This window comes from Apium graveolens, chromosome 5, assembly GCF_009905375.1.
Source record: "Apium graveolens cultivar Ventura chromosome 5, ASM990537v1, whole genome shotgun sequence".
Classification (NCBI taxonomy): domain Eukaryota; kingdom Viridiplantae; phylum Streptophyta; class Magnoliopsida; order Apiales; family Apiaceae; genus Apium; species Apium graveolens.
This window is the reverse complement of record NC_133651.1, coordinates 227,680,453-227,695,040: the sequence shown is the minus strand read 5'-3', so window position 1 is coordinate 227,695,040 and position 14,588 is coordinate 227,680,453.

Genomic DNA, 14,588 nt, shown 5'->3' with positions numbered 1-14,588 from the left:
TGTAATCGTAAGTTCACTGCTTTGATGCAAATATATAATGTGAATCATCGCATTGCTACGTCTTATCATGCTCAGACGAATGGTCAAGCTGAGGTATCTAACAGAGAGATCAAATGCATTTTAGAGAAAGTTGTGTGTCCATCGAGAAAAGATTGGTCTTTGAAGCTTGATGAAGCTGTTTGGGCATATAGAACGGCATACAACACTCTGTTAGGGATGTCACCGTATCATATGATTTATGGTAAGGGGAGTCATTTACCGGTGGAGCTCGAGCATTAAGCTTATTGGGCTTTGAAGAAGTTGAATCTGGACTTGGATGCAGCTGAAAAGAAGAGGATGCTTCAATTGAATGAAATCGACGAGTTTCGACTTCAAGCATATGAAAACAACAAAATGTATAAGGAGAAAGTCAAGAGGTGGCATGATAGGGGTCTAGTGCTCAAATTATTTATGCTTGGGTAACAAGTTCTTTTGTTCAACTCTCGTCTCCATCTTTTTCCTGGAAAGTTGAAGTCAAGGTCGTCAGGGCCGTTTGTTGTCAAAACTGTGTTTCCACATGGAGCGGTGGAAATTTTTGAGAATGATCTGGCTAAACATCCAAGGTAAATGGTCAGAGGTTGAAGCATTACTATGGTGACACGGCAAACCGCGAGGTGGTTAGTGCCGTTTTATTATCCGTTTGATCTCACATTTCTATGTCAAGCTAATGACTAAAGCAAGCGCTTCTTAGGAGGCAACCCAAGTTTGTTGTACAAAGAAGAAAGAAAGGAGAAAAAAAATTAAAAATTTGAAAATTTTTGGGGCCAACTACAGTGGCACGGCGTGCCTGTGCTGAAGAAGCGGGGCGGCCGCGCCAATTCTCCAGAGACAGAGTGCACCCGCGCGGCTTAGCGGGGCAGCCGCGTTGGAAAGACAGAAGCACGGCGCGCCCGCAATGAGGTAGCGCGCGGCCGCGCTGCTCTTCAATTCTGAAAAAAATAAAAAGGTGGGAATAATGAGAAAATCGGGGACTTCTTTTAAAAATCAATTCCTACCTGAATTTTACTCTTCCACATCCCAAATTTCCTTCTCCAAATCAAACCCATTATTCCCACTATTCCCATAATCAATTCCCACTTCTATTCCATATCTAATTCTCTCATCACTTTCTATATATATACACTTATACGCAAACTTCTCCACCACTTCTCAAATTCTCAAACACAATTCTCTCTCAAATACTTATATCTTATTCTCTCTTATTCAATTCCAATGGCACCCAAGAGACAAGGAAATCAAGTCAGCAACAACACCACTGATTCTTCGAGTGCAAGTGGTGTAAGGCCAAGGTTTTCCACTCCCGAGGCTGAAGTGCAGTATACGAAGCTCCTCTCGAAGCCTATAGCCTAAGAGCGTGGTTTTCTGCCATCGGGGAAGGGTGGTAGGTTATTGGAGATGATCTTGGAGATGGGTTGGGTTGCTTTTTGCGAGGTACCCGTTGTTGTGCCCATGAGTTTTGTTCGAGAGTTTTATGCTAATGTGAAGGCGGAGAAGAACGATTTCACTATGGTTAGGGGGATGACGGTGGAGTACAGTGCTGATGCGATAAGGAGGGTATAACGACTCGTATATTTTTCACATTATTTAAATATATAATTATTAGATTAAATGAATAAAATATGTATATGAGTTCTATCAGCGGGTTATTACTTTGTTATTATGTATATGTGATTACTAGTGTATGATTTGAATTGTGTGGTTAATAATTGGGTTGTATAATTTTGTTTCTCTTTTAAAAGTGATTTTATTACAGTTTTATTTTTCATAAATATGTGGATTATCTCTAAAATTGTTTTTATGGTTTCATAATTACAATAATTAATTGTGGAATTTTATAAAATTTAGAAACAAATATTTCATCAATTATTTAGCCCTGTATGATTTTCTGATCGCATTAATTTGTAAAATCTGTATTTAATTCCACAAATCTTCAAAAATTATGAAACTCATATTTATTCAAGTTTGGAATATTCCAAGAATTTTAAAATTATTTTGGAAATTTTTGGGATTAATTTCACTCGTGCGTTGGTTCATTTAATTGATAAAAACGGGTATAAATTGTGTTTCAAAAATTCTTTTAAAATTACAAAATTTATGTTTTTATAAATTTCAGGATATTTGTAACATTTTAAGACTATTTTTGTGATTTTCTGAATTTGTTTCAAGTACAGCTCGGTTCGTTAATTATGAAATGCGGGCACGAGTTGCGTTTCAAAAATAGTTTAAAAATTATGAAAATTTTATTTTATTAGCTTTTAATTATTCCAGAAATTTTAAGATTAATTTGGAATTTATTTTGACGTGCATTATCCTCGCGTTTATCCGTTAAATTTGGAAATGCTGGACAAAAAAACCGAGCTTGTAATTACTGAAATAGATACATGGCAGTTAATTTAGGGGTTTGGCATTTTCATTTGCTACGTGTCCTGTGTATACTCATTCTTTCTTTCTTTTTAATTTTTTCCTCTCTCTCGTACGCACATCACTGTCTTTCTAACCTCTTCTTATCTCTCTCACTTGGTCTCTCTAATTTCTCTTCTATCTCTCTCATTTTATCTCTCGTGTCTCCCTACCTCTTTCTTCTTTTCTTATTCTTTTCCTAGGTTCTGTTATTTTCCCCGCTCAGTTCCATCTTTCCGGTGAGTCTCCGGCCAGTTATTTCGGTGAATCCTCTTGATTTCATCCCTGTTCAGATTAAATATATAGATCCAGTTGTGCTTGTGTGTGTGTATACGTGAGTTGTGTGTGTTGTGTGTGAATTTAGTATGTGTATTCTGCGTTGTGTTGGGTGTGTGCGTGTGGTCGGCGGCGCGTGTGACGCCCGTGACCTGTGTCTGGTTTGATTTCCGCGTTGCTTTGGTGTAGAGTAATTCTAATTCTAATTTTTATTTTCTACAGAAAATTGGTTTGAGTAGTTCGTGATATAAATAATTTTGTGCGGGAAATTATAATAATAATCGGTGAAGGTTCACGATGGAAACCCAATTTATGCGGGCACCCTCGAATTTTTGCCGCCGTCCTCGATGATTTTTTATGAGCGGACGGTGGACCGTGATGATTACTCTGAGTCTTATATTTATAAAATGCTATTTAATATTTAATTCATGCAATTATTAAAATGCTAGTTAGTGTGTAATACTAATTTCCCGGAATGGATAATTTGTTATGATATATTGAGGTGGATTAATAAATGGGACTGTGAATTGTGATTGTAATTGCGAAATTGATGGGTTTAGATTGATGTTGTTGATAGTTGAGATGATCTATTGTATTCGACGCGTAGTCCGATAAACAAAGGAGACGTTGCCCGATTTTCGGGAGTGTATCCTGTAAAATATCAGAAATACCAGTCGAATGTAAATAGTTATATAATTATAAATAAATATTTTGTAAAATATAACTGACAACTTGTTTCCTAAAAACGACGAGTATATGCGTTTTCCGAAAATGAGCATCGAGTCGAGTTTTGAGTATGTGAACCCTGATTGCTGTATGTATTATAATAGTACATAAAAGTATGAGTTGGGATTTGATATCGAATGGGTAGGTCTGTTAGTGAGGATATGTCAAGCATACATGGACGTCTAACATAGAGTATTTTAACCCTGTAGGTTCTAGTCGGAAAACCGAAAGTGGACGTTGGACTAAGGATAACCTAGTGGGCAGTCGACGAGCTCAGTAGGGTTTCAACTGAAGAACCTGAGTGTTGAAGTCGAATCCAAGGTGATCTAGTGGTTAGACGATAAAGCCTGAGCGTCCGAGTCGGCTCAGAGTCGATCAGTAATAGTTGTAAAGCTCTGCAAGGCAAGTACCCCTGACCATTCTTTTATAGTTCACTATATGTAAATAGCTAATGTTTTAATCTCGTAATGGAACATAAACTTTTTAAGTTACGTATCCCCTGTATTTTAAAATGTTGTTAAATGTGTTTTTAGGGAAAAGTAACTTTTGAAAGTACCTATCTCAAAAAATGTGATTAAAATGAAAGGAAGTTTGAATAGTGTGCTGTGATAAAATTGTTTTAAAAAGAGATAGGTAAAAGTGGATTTGAAACTGGATAAAACGAATCAGATATTGGATAACGTTGCGTAAGTGGCTAATTCGGTTGCGCACCCTGTCATCACCGATTAGTCCAACATAGTTAATCAGAGACCTAGCTAGTCTCTGTGGATCCGGTTATTTTATGCGAAAGCCCGATCAGCTTTCCTAGACATTTTGTGTGATAGCCCGGCCAACTATCCTAAATAATTTGTATGGAGGCCTAATCAGCCGTCCCTAGATAACATTCAATACATATCTGATTGTGATTTTGTGGTTCCAGTAATAGAACGAGTGATTGAGGTTCCAGTAACGGAACAAATAGTTTTGGGTCCCCGTAACGGGACAAAAGGTTTTATGGTTCCTGTAATGGGACGGAAGGTTTGGAAATGAAAATAGCATGCTAAAATTGAACTCTGGTATTTACACACATCACACGACTGTTGATTTTGATTTACAGAGCATTTTGAGTTTTGATATCCAGTTTATACATGTTCTACTTGTTTTCTAACAAGTTATGAATTCTGTTCCTATAACTGTTTTATCATAAATTGTTTTACTTGTTATTCATATAGTGGTACTGTTGAGCAATTGATTGCTCACCATTGCAGAATGTTTTATATATATATTGCAAACGCTTAGGAGTTTCATCCGTGGCAATCAGTGCAGAGTTCCAGTTCCTTTCATGTCAGGCTCCTCCGAGGTAGTTGTGTTAGACCAAAGATGGTCTGTTGAGTTGCTCTAGTAAGTTAGTTGCGTCAGAATGGTTTGCTGTAAGTCAGTTTTGTAATAGTTGTAACCTAAATCATACGTAAACCTGGAAAAGGTCTTGGTAAAGGGGTCGTGGTTATGTATAATTAGTAATTTGAATTATATTATATTTATTATTATTGTTGTTAGTGACGTCAAATCCTGACCCCGGGGTTGAGGCCGTCACAGAGGGTGATTGATCATCCCGCGAAGAGGCCCGGTCAGGACACCTCAAATGATAAGACTCTGAAGGATTTTGATTTTGATTTGATTGTTGCTACTATGTGTGTGCCTGAGACTCATTGGAAGTTCAAGAGGGGCACGACTGATTATTCCACGTTCCCTGCTTCGAGCATGAACAGATTTACTCGTGCATGGAATGCGTTTATTTGTGCTAACATCATGCCATCTTCTCAGGTACATGATGTAACTGTGGAGCGTGCACGGCTGTTGTGGGGGATTCTTCAGGGTGATTATATGGACCTTGGGATGGTGATTTACTAGGGTATTCTGATATTTTTGTGAGGGAGTACTACGGGTTCTATACCCTATACATCCGTTGTGACGAAGCTGTGTGTGGCAGTAGGTGTTCAGTGGTCAGCACACGAGCAGCTCCAGATTCTGAGTGTTCCGATTGACAGCACCACTTTGTCGACGATGCAAGAGTGGGATGGGGGCATGCCTGATTTAAGAGGGCTTGGATATTCTTTTGACCATCTGCCTGGTGGGAGGCCAGCTGCTGGGGCTACTCAGACGAGCAGAGCCGCTTGGAGGTCTCAGTTGGGTGAGGAGGCTGGTCCATCATAGCAGGAGCAGAAGGAAGCAGGAGCGGATGTTGGAATTGGTATGAGCATGGTGCAGTATAGGTGTCTAGAGAGGAGGATGGATGCGATGCATGACATCCATAGTTGGTTTGCATGGGATCTCACCCAGGCATTAGGGACTACATTGAGAGTCACAGGTGTGGACATTATGTGGCAAGTATTTGGTGAGGACTCCGTGTATCCACCTCTAGACACGCCTGACACTCCACCTGTTGAGGTTGAGGATCTTGATTCCGAGTAGGTATACCTGATTCCTTACTATTACCTTCAATGAGGACAGTAAAATTTTTAAGTTTAGGGGTAGTAGTTGAAGGAATATGTTTTGTGTGAGTCGTATATAGTTGGTATATTCATGATAGTTTAGTGCATATAGTTGCATATTTTGCCATGTAGTTTCTTTTATTTTTGTAGTTTTTATGATAGTTGCTCATATAGTTCATGAATTTGCATAACAACATGATCCCTTCTTTGATTTTTTCTGATTGACTTGTGATATTAATTCTAGTGTAATGATGCCGTGTTTAGTGATGTTAAATCGTATCGAATTGATTTGCATGCTAGAGAAACTTGTATTTCATTAAGTCTTATAGGTTGCTTGAGTGCTAGATCATGACCATAGTTTTTTTGTTTGTCGATGTAATAACCCCAAAATTTTCAACTTTTTGTAACCCTTGTGAATAGTGTTTTAGCTGAATGAGAAAACTTTTCATGCCACACTATGTAGGGGTTCTGTTATGGATATTCTGGGATATTATTAGTACTCTATGAAGTATATAAGTGTATGTAAAGATCGTCAGAATCCAATTCCGAACACTTTGGTTTTTCCCGGAAATCCACAAGATACGGAGAGAATTGAGTATAAGGTAACAGGATAAAAAGGATTTAAATTAAAGGATTATAATAGAGGATCATAAAAAGGAATATAATGTATTGAGAAAGGTTAAGGGAACCTAAGTAATAAGATCCCGGGTATGATCCTTCAAACGATAAACGAGAACGAAAGTTAAGCGAACCGTGTAACAGATCAGCGGTCATTAGGCAAACGATTAGGAAGTTAATCAAAGGGATTAGTGGGAATGATGTCATCCAACCAATAGAAAAAGGACAAGGAAGGGAGGATGACATCATGAGGATGACATAAGCATGACATGGGAAGGAAGGAGGTGTGGTAGCTTTGTAACCACACAATTTCAAGGGCAAGAAAGTAATTGACTAAATCAAATACAAAACAAGTCAACCAAGCCAAGTAAAAATCATTCTCATCAAAAATCAAAAGCAACCAAGGCATGAGTTCTTCATTTGCTCTCGGCTTTTAGCATTTTTAAAGGCATAGAATTTCAAAACTCAAGATCCAAGCCTCCTAAATTGGTAAGATAATTCCCTAATCATCTTCATGCTTAGTTAGGACTATATCATGAGTTTAAGCCATTAATTCTTTCTCAATCTTCTTCATTTAATCAAAGAAGAAGACAATGAATAGTGTTTTCAAGTTTTTAACTTGAACTTTTTCTTGTTTTTCTTGAAGATCCAAGCATTCTTAAGACTTCTCAAAGCTTCTTAAGGCTTCCTAGCTCCACCCACCACTTCAAGGAAGGTATACCATCTCCAAACCCTAGATTCTTATATATTATAAGATGATTTTGATTAGTGGGTTGATATTGTAGTTTGTTGTTATGATTTAGAGTTTGGGATTTGGAATGGTAGTGAAATGGAATGGTAATTGTTGTGGTTTTGATTTAAAGGAACTTAAGTATGATTAAAGTTAAGTTTAAGCATAAGTATGAATGATTAAATTGAATTGGTTGGGGTTGTTATGATGTGATAAGGATGGATGTTGGTTGTATGTTGGATTTGAGGATGGTTTGTGGTTGGTTTTGTATGGTTTAAAATTTGGAAATCGCGTAAACATAGCCGTCGTAACGTCCGATTTTCTTTGGACTGTTTTTGTGCATAGCATTAGGACCCGAGAACCCCCTTCTAGATTATGACCACTTCCATGTTTAGATAGCTCATGTTACGAGCTTCGTTTTGATATGTAGTTCGTTCGATTCCGATGCACGGTTTAGGAGAAACGACCGTTTCAAGTAACGGTGTTTCGCGAACGAAACTTTTTCCCTCGCCTTACTTTGAAATGTAGGTTAAAGACCAAAAAGGGTTAATTAATGTATGAAACATTTATGGTAAGTGTGTTAGGCAGTTGGTAAGACATTCGCGAAGGAATCGCTTTAAAACTCGTAAAGGTTAAATTATTAAAAATGGTGGAGCCGAGGGCACCCGAGTGACTTAAGCAAATCAGTGAGCGCAAAACAAGCATTAGAGTCTAAGTTAGTTAAAGTATAGATTTACAAGTGATTTTGGTTTAATTCCAACTTACTTGTTGTTTATAGGTTATCAGACTCGTCCCGAGCCTTTCTCACCCCCAAGTCGCTCAGGCAAGTATTCTATCCGTTATACTGTTGTTGTGATGTATACACTTGTATATGCATTATCTTGCGATAGATGCATGTTGGTTATTTAGCAAATTCTTGCGATATATTGTAGCATGTGATATGGTATATATGCATGCCTGTTTCATATTCTTGAAATATATATCTGTTGGTTCAGTTGATAATACCTATGGTAGAGGATAGCGGTATCTTGCATATACCCTTAGTATAGGGACCCAAGGGTGAAAATATTTTCTAAAACCGGGAGTCGAGGATCCCGAGTAGATTTTGTATATATATGGATATGGATATATATATATATATATATTTATATATATATATATGGTCATAGTTTTCAAAACTATTAATCGAATAAGGTTTATTCGATAACTTTAACTTTATTTTATTATTGAATATTATTTCGAATATTATTGGAAGGCGTATGACTCCTTTATATTAAATGAATATTATTTTGAATATTCATTCGAGGACTTATGACTCCTTTTATTTATTTATCTGAATATTATTTGAATATTCATTCGAGGGCTTATGACTCAGTTTATATTATTTAATGAATATTATTTGAATATTCATTTGAGGATCTATGACTCCGATTATTTGCTGAGATATATTCTTTATTTTATTAAAGAATAAGGTGTAAATAATCAAACTTATTTTCGATTATTCAAATAAAGATAATACTTTCATATAAGTATATCTTTGGTTATTTAATACTCGTTTCAAGTATAAATTTTAATACTTCTACTTGAATTATTTTTATAAAGACTATTCTTTATGGGAATATTATTTAAATAATAAATTTCAGTCATTTTCTAAATATTCTGGGGATTGATTTACTTCATTAAATCAGCTTTACTCCAAACACTCTTTAAAGTGTTTTCGAGTCTTCAAAATGATTTTTAAAAGTCAGAGTGGATCCCAAAACTCTTTTTTTTATATTTAAGATCTTCCTTTTAAGGGGATTTAAATACTCGCTCAAAACCTGGGGAATCCGGCTATGTGGTGTATTTTATATTCGCAACGAGGTTGCTGTTTTGAGAAAACAATTTGATTACTTGCCCAATGATCGGGAAGTAAGTCCATTTGATTGAGTCGGCATAAGCGACAGGCCGGGGTACGGTCTATTATTGTGTAAGTGGCTGGGTGGCAGTCCATCAACGCGTGAGGGGCCGGGTAACGGTCTAGCGCGAGGTCCTAATGCGGCCAGGGTGATGACCGGTGAGGAATTCATCCATCTACAGTAGAAAAGGTTACTTATTGGTATCTTTGCCTGATCAGCAAGATATCTGGTTTATGCCAAAGTTCTTTTCCTTTCCAAAATTCATTGGATGTTTCAAACTCTGTTCATACTTTACATAACAGAGGTTCCAGGAAATGTTTTAGAGATATATATATGTGGATATATATATATCGGGACTAAATAAAGTATCTCATAACTTTTTCATTCAACAATATTTCAAAGATTGAATCTATTCAAGTCTCAACTTGTGGTCTCATCTATGGGATGTTTTTCTTAAAACTTATAATACTTTGAACGGTGGTAGTTCAAGTAGCTTTATAAATGATATAAGCGTGGTGAAGTATTGGTAACTTCATTCCTTGTTTTTACTTATATCTAGTAAGTAATTATCTTACGCATGATAGAGATTCTATTAAGTATCCATTTAGATACTTATATTATTGTTATCACTATATATATTATCTTGCGAGCTGTAAGGCTCACTCTTGCTTTATTTCTTCATCACACAACAACAGTTAGGAGAGATGGCCAGACTCCAGCAGACCCAGTGCAAGCACGTGGGAAGCGTCCCGCGTCTTCCCGATGATGTTGTAGCTGCTATAGCTGCAGAGGTAGATCCATTGTAGTTCAGGCATTCTACTTTTGAGAATCAAATTATGTATAATTATAACTTGTGGCAGATAATGGCAATTAACTGTAAATTATCAAGTAATCATTTTGGGTTGTAATAATTTTAAATTGTGGATTCAAAGACTTGTACTTATTTCAATTTCATCTCTGAGACTATAACGGGTTGTGGTGTGTGTTAGTATGGGGTCACAACATGAGGTTATTTATTATTAATTAAGTGAAGTGATATTGTGGAAAGAAAGACCGTGACAACCCGGATCCCCGACCCCGGATCTGGGGGTGTTACAGTCGAAGTTTAATCTCTTTTTTATATTTAGAATTTAGGATATTCTCTTAATGATTAAATAGCATAGATTTTTAAAAATTGGAGAAATTGGATTTGACTGCTAGTTGTTGTGGCTAGGTGTCAAATGGCTAGTAGCCGCTCATATTTATATGGTAGTCTAGGGTTGAACGAGATGGAGTGAAATGCACTCGTTCAGAAATTTATGAAAAAAAAGGAAAAAAAAAAGAAAAAGAGAAAAATAAGTGTTATGTATAATTGATCATGAGTGGGCTCTTTAGTACTCGAGTTATTAAGTTCTTAGGGGACTTTGTGCCTAGTGACCTAAGGCTTTTATAGTCTGGGATCCGCTAACCTAACACTCGCTATATGGGTACTATTGTATAAGTCTTTTGTGGACCTCACTCATTGCACGGTCAAATAAGCATACTTGTGTTGTTTTGTGGTGAATAAAAGCATGAATCCATATAAAACTCTAATATAAGAATTGAAGTGTTATGAGTTATTTTGAGTCTAGATTTTAGTTTATTTATAACCTTGCGATTGCTTTGATGAGTAGTGAGTCAAGATTATTGATCTAGTTGTGATATTATATCTGTAAGCATTTGCACACACGCATGTCTCTGGTTTGTAAGTTGATTTGTAAAGTTTGATTGATCTGTACACGAATAACTGTATTTGTTGAGATGTTGCTTGTTGATTGGTTTAGTTATTCTATGGGGATCGTTGCATTCATTTAGTTGCTTTCATGCATTTTTATTTCTTATTCTTTGAGTCTGGTTATGCTTGAGGAAAAGCATCGATTCAAGTTTGGGGGTATGTTGAGTGGCATTTATGATACTTTATAACGCTCCATTAAGCTTTGAATTGGTGTTATTGTACTCAAGTTGTTAGTGTTTTAATGTGTTTTCTAGTGTTTTTGCATTTCAGGCATTAATCCGGAATTCAGGTGAATTAGTATTGATTTGATGCTAATATGGTGTTAGGATGGTGTCCAAGGAATCATTGCAGCAAGAAAAGAAGAGAATAAGAATTTTCTCCAGAAGGTCGGCGCACCTGCACTGTCATAGCGTGTGGCCGCGCCCAAAGTACAGAGACATAGCGCGCCCGCGCTGATCAAGCGTGCGGCCACGCCGGGTCGGGATTTTAGAATCCTAATTCTTGTGGGCTTTTGATTGGAGGAATTCTACTATGCATGGGCTGCTATATATACCTAAATAAAGGTCATTTTTCAGAAGGCGACGTACTAGAGCACAAGGAGAAGGCGTAAAAAGAGCGTTTTAGAACAATTCAATGAAAGCGAAGAAGACCTAGTTTATACTTGTGATTCTTTGTTCTAAGTTGTAACTTTGGATGCTATTTTTCTTATTCGTGAACCTATACTCTTGTTTCGTACTTGGTTTATTAATTATTTAGTATAAAGACTACGTTTATTATACCATACTTTCATCAGAACCTTCGTTGATGATGAGTCCGATTATGGGCTAATCGTTATCGTGGGGTTCTAGCAGATTTATTGGATTTCTTTAGTTAATTTATTTCGATGCCTTAGTATGTGGTGATTGTATGATAACCTAGTTTTGGTTGTGCTTATTCGTCTTATGAGTGTCACAAACTTATAAAATAGCGTGTTAATCTTTAATGAAGCGACAGTGAATTTAAGGATTTAGAACTTGCCATGCTAGCATAGGTTCATGTGTTATTGTTATGCATGATTCATAGGTAATTTTAACCATCTTACTTGCCCTATGTAATCACGATAGATAATTTGTGCATTAAGCCATTATGTTGTCCAATTCTATAGACATATAGGGTCTCAATATAATTGGTGTTTATTCAGCTTCTATCTCTTTTGTGGATGTCTGGCAGTATGTTATTCGTGCAACGAAAGTTGGTGTTTAGCAGTTTCGTGTTATATGATTAGTGTCATCACCATTGCATGCTGAGGTTAAGAACAATAAGGCTATTGAATGAAGTATTTAATGAATTTAGAATCCCATGTTTGTGTCATATATTATTCAACTCTCTTTAATATCTTATTTAATGGTTTCTAGTATAATTCGTCCTGGCATTGAATAATAGCCATATCATTGTTGCCTAAGTGCTTAAATCACAAAGTTAATCTAAATCAGTCCCTGTGGGAACGAACTAGAAATAATTCTATATTACTTGCGATCGCGTATACTTGCGTGAATTATTAGCGCGTGCTTAACGACTAACAGTGTCATGTACTGATAAGACAAACACATATACTAAATTTTCGTGTCATATAAATCATGTTGTATCCAAAATTTCCGGGTCCAGGTAAAGTAGGACAAATTGATGACACCTGGAATATAGAAGTTGCTGATAATGTAGTATACACATGCTTTTGCTCATAACATATAAGCAGTTAAAACTTGATATTCCACCTACAAATTCATCTAATAAGTTATTAGTTCCTCTGCCCCATTCAATTTTATACGGTCTCTTATAACTCCCTTTTTCCCCAAACTCTTCTCCCTCTCCTATCTAAGATCAAAATCCGTTTTTATAGAAATGAGGGTGCGCGGTTAAGCTGTAAGGTGGGCTTTGCAAACCAGAACTGGGGGGGACGGGGTGGCGTCCCCGTGGCAACTCCGGCAAAATAATAAGAAAAGGGTTTCTTGAATGAGAAGAATAAGAAGAAGAAGAAGAAGAAGAAGAGCTATTCAAATATATATAACAGTGGTGTGTGTATGTGCATAGAGGGAAAGTAAAATAGTATCCCCTAAAACCCTTTTTTGGGACTTTTATAGAGTTCTGGGGGTTTGTACCTTTTCATCCGAGTCATTGCTGAATCTTGGTTGGTGGATGATTGAATGGTCCAGATGGGCACTAGGGCCCAACTGTCCCCTTATTGTTGGGATAGCCTGAGGTCTTGACACATGGATGACTGGGATGCTGCCATGCTATTTTGCGTAATATGGGACCGTTGCTATCTTGTGAGGTTGCCTCGTGTCCGAGGACCACCCCAAGTTGGGCCTTAGATCTCTTCTCATTGGGTTTTTTGTAGTATTTCATGGGTCAAATTATATTATGGCCTATAATTTGCCTTCCACTCCCTTATGCGGGTTTCCCGGATAAGGGAGTACTTTAGAAGTTCGGGGTTGTCTTCGGGAAGCCACTTGATTCGTATTTCCTAGAAAAATTTCTGCATTTTTTTTATTTGTGGCCCCTAACTCCGGGGTATAGTTAATTACAAGGCCCCGGGGTTTTGTTTGGGTAGACCCCTTGATTTTTGTAACTTAGGAAGAATTTTGCATTTTTTATTTGTGGCCCCTAACTCCGGGGTGTTGTTGGTGACAAGGCCCCAAGGTTATGTTTGGTTAGGCCCTTGATTTTTGTAACTTATAAAGAATTCTGTATTTTTTTTATTTATGGCCCTTAACTCCGTGGTGGTGTTGGTTACAAGGCCCCGGGGTTTTGTTTGGGTAGGCCCCTTGATTTTTGTAACTTACGAAGAATTTTGCTTTTTCTTTGATTTGATTTCCCTAACTCTAAGGTGTTGTTGGTTACAAGACCTTGGAGTTGTGTTTGGGTAGGCTCCTTGATTTGGCAGGATAAGCTTGAAACAATGAATAACTTTTATCGTCTTTTATGGGGTGTTAGATGGTGGCCGGGTTTCCGTGTAATACATTTTTGTGTGAATATATATGTTTCCGTGTAATGTTTGTGTAACCAAAAATTGTATAATGCGGGATGTAAGTGTTACATTTTTTGGAGTTTCACTGTTTGTATATTTTCCTTGTCTTTATTTATGTTTCCCGGAATCTACGCATTTTTGACTTGTTACCTTTGTGCAGGCATCCCTGTTTTGAACCAGTTCCATCACGAGATGTCTCAACAATTCAAAGACAAGGCTGGTAGATTTAAGAGTATTTGTGGGGCCACCCAGCTTGATTCGGGGAAGAAGAAGAGCGATGGTGACAGTGGTTCCCATCTGGAAGATATATGTTCTTCCGGAACCGTTGTGCGTTAAACTATCCCGGAGAAAAAGCCTCATCTGATCGTTGTGGATGTTGGTAACATAGATGTTGATGATGAGGAAGTTGAAGTTGGAGAGTTGAATCCTCACAAGAGGAAAGCTGGTGAGGCTGATGTAGGTGGGTCCGGGACTCCGTGACGGAGGAGGACCTCTGTTCCGAACCTGGTGGAGGAGGAGAGCCAGAGGCTAGTGGATACCCTTAAAGCAGCTTCTTTCCAAGATTTCCCTTGATGATCGTCGTTCGGAGATGTTCGACTGTTAGAGATTTGAGCATATAAATGCAACGGAAAAATAAAATTTTCGAATCCCTACCGCAGGATCTATGTATAAT